The sequence below is a fragment of the Trachypithecus francoisi genome, unplaced genomic scaffold (assembly GCF_009764315.1).
Source record: "Trachypithecus francoisi isolate TF-2019V2 unplaced genomic scaffold, Tfra_2.0 Lachesis_group15, whole genome shotgun sequence".
Lineage (NCBI taxonomy): Eukaryota > Metazoa > Chordata > Mammalia > Primates > Cercopithecidae > Trachypithecus > Trachypithecus francoisi.
This window is the reverse complement of record NW_022681460.1, coordinates 95,764,301-95,774,699: the sequence shown is the minus strand read 5'-3', so window position 1 is coordinate 95,774,699 and position 10,399 is coordinate 95,764,301. Positions and strand designations below refer to the sequence as shown.

Sequence of the window (10,399 nt, the reverse complement as noted above, 5' to 3'; positions counted from 1 at the left end):
GAAGGTAGCTGCCTCAGATACCATGGAGAATGTTAAGACATTAGTGGATGGAACACTCTGAACAGGAAGCTTGTAAGACAAATTAAAGGGAGGCAGCTAAAGAGAATGAGCTGGCCTCCTGGATGTGCTGGCATAACACGAGTTCATTCCAGTATGTTTCAATGAATGAGTAAGTGGAATTGAAACGGAATTTCACACATGCAGCGACACAGGCAACTTTTCTACATTTCCCCTACTTGACCCTTGTTTATCTCTGTGAGAAATGAACTGTGATGATTGGATTTTACATTTGTTAATAAGAACAGCAAATACAGTAAGCCATTAATTTACTGTTCATTAATTTGGAGTTCAAGATAATTCAGTCTTGGTTTATCTTAAATTTACCTTTGCAGGATTTAAAGATGAATGGTATCAAACAAATTACAGTAGACTTAAAATCCTTGAATTTCTTTAATGGGCAGATGGCTAAAGCAGTCATGCTTAACATTGTATAGAAATTTAAAATAACTGATTGGATGCAAATGAATGTCCTAATAAAATAAAATCCATTTAGTAAAATAAGTTTAACAAATCTCTATTTAAAAATACTTGATATTTTATTCTATAAATAACATATTAAGACTTCTACTTAACAGCAACTAAGCATTGTGTGTAATACTACATATTACAGAGAATCTGCCTTCAGGATGTTTAGAATCCAGCTGAGATTCTAGCATATGAAAGAATTATAAAACAACATATAAGACAAAAATATATGATTAAGAATAAAAGCGAAAATACAATGTGAAAAATAGGAAGGTGAGAAAAATCACTCTACAATCATAATTTCTTGCAAGAAATACAAATTTAATTTCACATTTGGAAAAAGAAAAATCGTTTTATAATTCATCTTTTCATCAGGTCCCGAAGTCCCCCTTTCCCATTCTGCTCCCTCATTAGAATCAATGCATTTATTTCCGTGATATGTCTCTCTAGCGATTTTTTTTTTCTTCAAGGCCTTAATCTCACTTTCAGACGAGCAAGCTCGAGGGGGCGCTCTCCGGGGGAAAAATACTGGGCCTGCGCCATTTCCTGCCCAGAGCCCAAATTATAGAACGCCAGGTCCGTAGAGCCGAGGGCCCCAGTTGACTAGGCTCCTGCTCAGAGCTGGAGTTATTTTCTCTGGACTGGCTGTGGAGCCCTGGGCTCCTCCTAGGAACAAGCCGCCTAGAGGGGCAGAAGGGGCCGACTCGGCCGCACAGGCTTCTGGGGCTTGTGGTCTCCGGAACCTGCTCCCTCCTCACTTTCCCGAGGAGTGGAAGGCCCTGGGCAGGTCAGTGTTTCCCAGCTAGCTCTGGTGACCACCTGCGGGGCAGCACGTGGAACCCCGCCCCTGGGGATGGCGCAGAGCGCCGGCTCCGCCAGGGCGCCTGTGCCCGCTTGAGGGCGCCTTCCCCCGCTACAGGAACCCAGAAGGTAGGTGGGGCGGGTCCTGCACAGCTTTCCAAGACGCCCTCCCACCGCGCGAGGCCTGGCTTTCTGCGCCTGTGGACCACTTGTCTCTTTCACGTGCCCTGGATTTGGACGTGAGCTCGCAATATTCGCAGGTGTGTATGGAGCTCCGCACACGTTTGGGCGTTTCTATTTGCCTAATTGATTATAGACTATCTGCTGTGGAGCTGCTGAAGCATCGGCCCACACCTGTGTGGATTTCTGTGGTATATTCCGGAGTCTGAGCATGTTGTAGTCTGGCTTCACCACCAAAATAGTTCCTGAGCTTGGAAGAGAGGCCTGTGTTTTGAGGTCTTTGGTGGAGTTGTGAAATCCATTCACTGAGCAGATCTTTTATTAAGCACCCATTCTATTGGATAAAATAGGTGAAGTGCTGTAGGTGTCAAAGGTGGGACAGACGTGGTCTCTTGTCTCAAGGACTTCACAGGCTTCGGTTAGCAAGGGATTTATAGATCCATAGCAAGCATTGAGGGTAAAGGGTGAACTTGTATAAGAAGGATTTGATAAAGTAGTGTGGGACATGGGGGCCTGATGGAGAAGCTTCATGGAGGAGGTGGCCCTTTAAGGAGGGATAAAAAAACATTTGAAAAAGGCAGGAGTGAGGAGTACAATACAAAGGAAGGGCTTGTTAAGAATAAAGGCAGGAAGCCACATATGTATGGAGAAAACAGAATGTCTTGGTATGTCTAGATTGTTTGAAGAGGCAGGAATTAAGTCTGCCTCTTGGACTGAAAAGCTTTGAATAGTTTTAAAGTCTGGAATTGCAGACACATTTGGACTTGAATTCCATCAGGAACCATAGATAAGGCAATGTGCAGTTGTTTAATATTCATAACATGCACATAATGTAGAAAAATATGAATAAAATATGTTGTTCAATAGCAACATTTGTGTCAAATTGATTACACACATTGTTCACTTTTGGGGGATTTGTTTGTATTTTTGTTGTCTATTTAAAATCGAGAGATTTACAGCGTGTCATATGACTGCAAAGAGACTCAGTCACTTGATGGGCATTTGTGAGATGCTATCCATTATTCTATTTATTTTTATATGTGAGGACTTAGTCCTTCAGAAGAGTTTCAGATCAAATGCAATAAAGGGCATGTGTAATTTGAAACATGTATGGATGACTTTGAGGACATGATAATGGACCATAAATGACATAATTCAGATGCAAAATTTGAAAATGGTCACACAAAAATTGATAACCATGAGTATGTTTTTTATTCTTTTTTTGTGAATGTGTCTGAATGCCAGTATTTGGAGTCAGCTTTGCAAAAAGTGTTTTGTAGGCCTTATTAAAGCTTAGAAAATGTTACGTTATACCATGTCTTTAGTGTGTTTGAGGATGTTAGCGGTCCATTGGATATTGTGGTGAAGATCAAAGAGAATATTTTAATTCTTTAATAAGGCATGTGTACATTAAACTGTGCCATACCAAGGTGCTTGAAGCTGAAGATCAGGGTGACAGTTTATTATAACAAAGCTAGCTAAATTAGGCTACGTCACTTAGGAGCATTGTTGAGGCAAACATACATATGACTACATTGTGGAGAATAGATTGGAGGGAGTTAGAGATCAGTTAGAAGGCTGATACAGTCATAATGATGAGATACTAAGGGTTTGAGGAAAAAATGTAGACACATTTTAAAATATAGGACAATAATCATGGGAATAAGGCTGCTGAAGTCAGAGAGCAAAGTGTTTTAAGAGTAGAGGAGAGTGGTCGTCAGGGTCAAATACTGCAGAGAAATAGAATGGGGGTTTGCAAGTGGTCTTAAGGTTTGGCAGTTATGATGTCATTTGCGACCTTGGTAAGAACACCTAGGTCAATTGGGGGTGACTGGATAATTTTTTTTTCTTTTTTTGAAGCTGGGAGCAACCTGAACATGATTATGTATTGAAAGGTAGAAGTCAATTCAGGAAACGACATTGAAAGAGCTGAGAGGAGAGGATTGATGGAAAAGGTACAAGGGTTTGGTATGCAATTAGTGTACTTTCTCAGAATATAACTTATGTTAAAGGATAGGAAGGAAGATATTGGCTATTTCTGAGGAGACTATTATTGAGTAATCATAGCTTCCTTATGTATCAGCAGAGTGCCTAGAATCCAGCTGGCTTATCTATCCGTTCATGTTAAGTTATTCAGCTAAGATTTTCAGAGCTTATCATGTGTTAGCCACAGAGATTTCTGCTCTGAACAGACAGGCAATGAGCTCAGTGGAGCTCACTTACGACTAAGGCCCATAGACATCAAACGACTGACTACATACGGATTATCCAACTGCAATTGTGATAACTGAGAGAAAGAGAGTATAGAATGTTGAGAGCACCTGTAATCAGAAGGAATTGACATGGCCTGAGGGTATCAAGGAAGGAATTTTCAAGAATAGAATATTTAAGCTGGTGCCTAAAAGAGATCTCTCTTGTTAGCAAGTCGGCCCTCCCACCCCTAATGCAGCCTTCTCTTGCCCTGTTATCATCCCATTTCCTCTTCTCTGTTTACTGGTGAGCTGGTTCTCCACTCTCGAGCACTTGAAATGTATTTTGCCAGTAGGTTGATAAAGTGGGAAAACTTTCAAAAACCAAGGCTTTGTAAGGATCTTTCTCAAGCCAGTTATTTCTGCATTATGGTGGCTCAATATGAACTAAGTAGCCATTAACTTTTATTCATGCTACATTGATTCCCATTAGGGAAAGAAAGGGTTTTGGGTTTGGCAAATCGATTTGCAGCCACAGCCTTAGCCTATTAACATCCTTTGGCGGAACCACAGTGAGCACAGGGCCTGTCACTTCTTATTAGGACTTTTTGGTAACAGCCAGTGAAGGTTAGTCTTCTTTTCTTTCATTTAAAATTTTAACACTCTCTGGATCAAGTGATTGGGGAGTAAGTATCCACTCATGTATCTTCAGCTATGATTTTGCATTTATATAGCACTTGAGTGTTGGCTAAGTGCTTTTACAATCAATTTTATTGTTCAATTTAAAAGATAGCCTAAAATCACCCCTGTCAAAATTTATTTGATTTGACTCAGAGAAAAGGATCTTTTCTGAAAAAATGGGCCTTCTATGATGTGGAAGAACTCTGATCTATCAAAAGATTAGACAACGTTAACATCATCTAAAGAGAGTAAGCTGTTAATAGAAGATAGTAGCCACATAATGCTTTTGTTGTTACCTGCCTTTACAAGGAAAGAAAGTGAAAATAAACATTATAGTGGTAGAAGTACATCCCTGTAGGAAGTCAACCCCCCATCATATAGTTTGTAACTAAGGAATTCAGGGATGTTTTATGAGTGATAGTATGTATGTTTTAATATACATCCTTAAAGCATTAGGTTTTATTTAGAGCGAGGCTTGGCAAACTATTTCTGAACAGTGCCAGAAAAAAATAAATATTTATTCAATAGAGTAAATATTTCAGGCTTCGCAGGCCATACTGTTTCTGTTGCAACTACTAAACTGCAAAGCTGTAGTGCAAAAGTAATGATACATGAATGAATGGGCATGTCTGTTTGGATGAAATGTGGTTTAAGAAGTAGGCCAGTCAGATTTAGCCTGTGGGCCAGTTTTCCAATCTCTGATTTACAGCATTTCTGAGATTCCTTACTGAACAGGGAGTGTTATAGATTGGAATGATTGATAGCCAAAAGCTCCATGAAGGCAGAGATAGACTTGTTTTGTTGACTGTTATATCCTTGTGTCTACCACAGTGCCTGACAGATTGGGGATAATTAAATATATCTGTTGAATAAAAGAGTAAGGAACAGAATATTTGATGGAAAATTACCTGAGGTAGGCTAAATGGTTCTGTATTCAGATTTTCGGGTTCTATGACATGCACTCTATGGTACTGTCATTTTGGGTAGAGCAAATTCAATAGACCTTCCTTATCTGTGGGTTCTTTATCCATAGATTCAAACCAACCACAGATTGAATATGTTTAAAAAATTGAAAACAATAATACAACACTAAAAAAACATGTAAATAAAAAATAGTACGACTACTATTTATTTTTTATGTTCATTATTGTTCCCCTTGCATTTTGGAAATACAACAAGATATATTGAAATGCAGTAGTTTTTCATTGATAATCCAATTCAATTTGGATGCATCTGGTTGATGGAATATTGTATACACAACTTCTCTCCACTGTCCTCGTTCTTTACATTGGGATTTTGTAGGATGAGTCAAATACACATTTTAATCCTCTGTTCTTTAGACAGTAAGTTTTTGAGTACCTTACCATCTCTATCTGTTTAAAACAGGGTGGCTAGAAGAGAAGCTTTTTTTCTTTTTCTTTTTTTTTTTTTGTTTGTTTTATTTTATTTTTTATTATACTTCAAGTTTCGGTATACATGTGCAGAACGTGCAGGTTTGTTACATAGGTGTACACGTGCCATGGTGGTTTGCTGCACCCATCAACCCGTCATCTACATTAGGTATTTCTCCTAGTGCTATCCCTCCCCACCCTCTGACAGGCCCTGGTGTGTGATGTTCCCCCCTCCATGTCCATGTGTTCTCATTGTTCAACTCCCACTTATGAGTGAGAACATGCAGTGTTTGGTTTTCTGTTCCTGTGTTAGTTTGCTAAGAATGATGGTTTCCAGCTTCATCCATGTCCCTGCAGAGGACATGAACTCCACCTTTTTTATGGCTGCATAGTATTCCATGGTGTATATGTGCCACATTTCCTCTATCCAGTTCATCACTGATGGACATTTGGGTTGGTTCCAAGCCTTTGCTATTGTGAACAGTGCTGCAATAAGCTCTGTTTCTGTGTTGTCCGATGGAGCTTAGTTAAGCATGAGCCCTCCGATGACTATGAGAAGAACCAACATTTCCTCTTCCCTTATTTGCAAATTTAAGGGAGAATATAATCTTAACCCTTTTTATACTTCCTCCTCTGCTGTTAAAATATGAACAGTTGTCTTGGATGAGGGCTTTTTTCTTTCTGTTATTAGACTTACAGATATTTCAAGGCTTTCTATCAAGGAGGTAAAATAGTTTACAAATTGTAGATATTTAGAGGGCTGTGTATACTATCCTATTTTTCTTTAGGTTTTCCTTAAAATAACAAAAGTACAGGAATCATTCTTTTATTACTATTGGGAGCACTATTTAAAGTAATTTGTTGAACTTTTTATTTAGGTTTCAGATTTAAACGACAGACATCATTAGACTCAGAGATTTTTAGTATCTTGTTCTGGGATTTTTTGTTTGGACCTTTCACTCTGTTCTTATGTCCATTATTATACTCCTTAGATTTTGGAAATATTGTAAAATATATTAAAATACAATATTTTCAGTTGATAATCAAATTGTCTTTAAGGAAATGTTCTGAAGTAGGTTCTTAAGTATATCCTTCATTTAAGTCAGTTTTTATAATGAAAGTCCAATTTACTTTTTAATAGGCTTTCCAAATATCTATCAGCTCTTTAATTCTTCCTTCTGATTTATTCAGTGAGCTCATTCTTCATTTCATTTTTGATTAGATTGCTTTCACCATGGCAGAACTCCTGAAAATAAATCCTCTTGTATTTAACATGTGCTTTAGTTTTATCTGGATGAGTAGAAGAATGAAAACAACACATTAAGATGTAATTTTGACTGTTGGAGAGAGAGATATGGCTTTGTTAATCTTTAAGATAATTGTTAGAAAATATACTTCAGAGACTGCTGATTGATTGATTGCTTCTTTTCTTATGACTTCCTATTTTCATGAATGTCTGTCTCTTGCAAGATTAAAAAATAAAACAAAACAGAGCGTATTTTAAAAATTCTCAAAAATAGGTTTTACAATACCTGATTGTTTATGATCCATTCCTTTTTATTTCCTGGTAGGAGAAAGCTATTTTCTTTCTTGTCTGAACTGTTGTGTACTTTATCTATGCTCTATTATTCATGCATTAGTTGGTATTTTATGTATTTATTTATTTTTCTATCTTCACAGTGGATTAAATGTTCCTAAGGGGAAGGATATCCTTAACTCTAGTGCCTGGCACAACCAATAAGTGGTTCTGAACATTTCCTGAAAGAATATGAATTTCTTACGATAATCTGCCTTTTCATAACGGTGCATAAAACACTTAGATAGTTCTCAAGAGGTTGTTGTTTCCTAAATAATTCTTTCTCTTATAGATATGGCTCTAAATAATTTACTCTTAATTAATAATCCACTCTTAATAATTTAGTTTCCTATTCTTATAAAGATTATCTTTTAATTAAAAAATTCACCCACTGTGCATCATCCATCATTTATTTGATGATTACTAGACAGTATTTAAACTATGTAACAAATAGGTTTTAAAAATTACAAATATTTCTGGTAAACCCTCTTCATCAAAATCAGTTTCCAAAAACCAAAATTGTGTTACCTTATTGCTGTGTGAATACAAGTAACTACAGCATAATCGCAGACAGCAAATGAAGCAACTGTTTCAGCTCAAAGACTTTGGCAGTATGTTTCATCCTGATTTGCTGCTATAAAAATATAGTGGCAAATAATAGACAAATTCCCAGTTTCTCAACCTTTTTTCAAAAATATGGCTACTGCATAAGATCACTGAGAAAGTTACTGATTCAAACTACTTGGCTGGGAACTGGATTCCTTAATTATTAATGTGCTTACCTCGTTTTCATTACTCATTGATTAAAGAGCTGAAGTTCAGTAAAGAATTAAAGAAACAACTTCAGAGAATAGTTCAAGTGGGCTGAGTAAATATTATATCAGTATTATTTTGTACATGTTGTACTTTCCAGTAATTTTAGTAGGATTTCCAACTGGGATCCATCACTTTACCGACCTAAGATTGGAATCATACTCCAGTCTTCAGTCATCTGCCCTCTCTTTTAACAATCTGGAAGCAAGCCCTTCAATTTCACAAACATCTTTTAGAGCTTCCTGTATTCTTTGTGCACACTGTCAGCATCCTGGCTTAGTTCTTCCAGCCCTTCTTTACTGTGTGGTGTCAACAATCCCTCAGCTCCTTCTGTCCCTGCTTAATCCTCCTAAAACACCGCTTGGATTTTTTTTTTTTTTTTTTTTTTTTTAACTCATCCACTCTGAAGGCTGCATTGGTTTCCAGCTGTCTACTTTAAGAAGTCAAGACCCCTCTGACTGACTTTCAAGACCCCAACTTCCCTATGCTATTTTCTTTTATTCCTTAATACCATATTCTTTAGTCAAGGAGCTCATGCATTCTTCCAAGAACACCTATGCCATTATATGCTGTCTGCTCTGTTGACCCAATTTGAAGTGCTCTTTTGCCCCTCTTTTGCCTCTCTGAGTTCCCATCTTCAAACATTCCAGGTACACTTCAGAAGTCCCTCCTCCTCCTGTTCACACTAACCCACACTAGTTTGTTTCTTTGAGTCTTTCATAAATGTATAGTCAGGTCCATGTGGAGACACAGGATTTGGAGGCAGTGGGCCTGGGATTGAATCATGGCTATATATTAGTCTCAAGTGGATCAAGCATTGCAATGAGTGTTTACAGTGTGATTGATAGAGTTCATAGGGGTCACATGTCAATGAACTAATTTTGTCTCCTCAGCAACTTTATAAGCTAGGTGCTATTTTGATTCCCATTTTACAGATGAGTAAACTGAGGCATAGAGAGGTTGTGTAATCTCTGTCTGAGGTCACATAGCTAGTAAGGGGCAAAGCTAGGAAGTCAAATTCTCCTCCTCTTCTAGCCTTTATGTTAGTCTTGCCTCTGTACGATATATTTGAAATGATTTTTTATGGTGATTTTTAGAATTGATTGATATGCAGTATGACTTCCTCCTGTCTCACTGGGGAAGTCTTTAGAAAAAAACACACAACTCCTTTATCTGTAAGTGCTTTTGGAGTTAATGTTTTTACATGCCTGTCTCTCTCTCTCTCTCTGTGTGTGTGTGTGTGTGTGTGTGTGTGTGTGTGCATGCGTGCATGTGTTGCTGTGTTAGGCTGAGATGGTGGTCATCAGGACAGGCACAAGATGACTGCATGGTAGTTCAGGGAAGTGCGTTCCTATCAAGCTTACATTTATTTCCTACTCCCAAGCCCATAAATTGTAATATGGAAATAATATGTACAGAAAGATGAATATTATAAACACAGTTTTACCGCTTGTTAACTGCATAGCCTTGAGAAAGCCACCTTCTCTGAATTTTAATTTCCTTAGCTCTAAACAGTGATACTAAATTTCACATTACATACTTCTAAATGAGGTAATAAAATGAAGTAATTAAATGAGTAAATGAATATAAAGTGAATTCAGAGTATCCAATTTTCAGAGGTGTCCAACAGACATTTGTTACATTTCCCTTTGAGGCTCACCATGCCCCGTACTCCAGCCAGGCTCATGGCTTTTCTCATCTCTGTTGATGCCTTTTCCATTGCCTGTATGATCTCATTTCCATATCGATAAATTTCCCTAATTTATCCTGTCTTCCCCTAAGTACTATCTACTTCATGAAACTTTCTGTGATTCCTTACCTGGAATTAATCACTCCTTTCTGTGAACTATTTCACTCACAACCCTTTAACATTTGGCATTCATATATAATATGGCTTTATCTTTCCCATTGAGCTGTGTGCTAGAAACAACACAAAGAAGACATAGTGCTTGGTTGGCTCTGATGGGCTCACTCGCTCTCAGGGGAGAAAGACCCCCAGATGGCTGTAGATAACTACCTTGCGATAAAAAGCGTCCCAGAGTGCTGTGGAAATGCAGACAAGAGAGCAATTAATTTCAGAAGGGGCAGTTGAACTAGACTGCCAGAGGGGTGAGTGGAGAACCTGTAGGCAGGAAAATAGGGGAAGGATGTATTCCTCAGAAAGTATCAGTGACAAAGATTCACAATCATGAGAGCAAGTGGTTTGTCAGGGAGGCAGCAAGAATCCTGTGTAGCCAGACTGT

General features: G+C 38.0%; 1 protein-coding gene across 1 annotated transcript in view; it reads left to right on the top strand.

Annotated features, from left to right (window-relative positions):
- The first annotated feature begins 1,148 nt into the window (after nucleotides 1-1,148).
- MEI4 (meiotic double-stranded break formation protein 4) overlaps nucleotides 1,149-10,399 on the top strand; it is a 277,533-nt gene continuing 268,282 nt past the window's right edge. The window contains exon 1 of the mRNA XM_033235595.1: nucleotides 1,149-1,586. The gene's annotated coding sequence lies outside the window, so the exon portion shown is untranslated. The remainder of the gene's footprint in view (nucleotides 1,587-10,399) is intronic.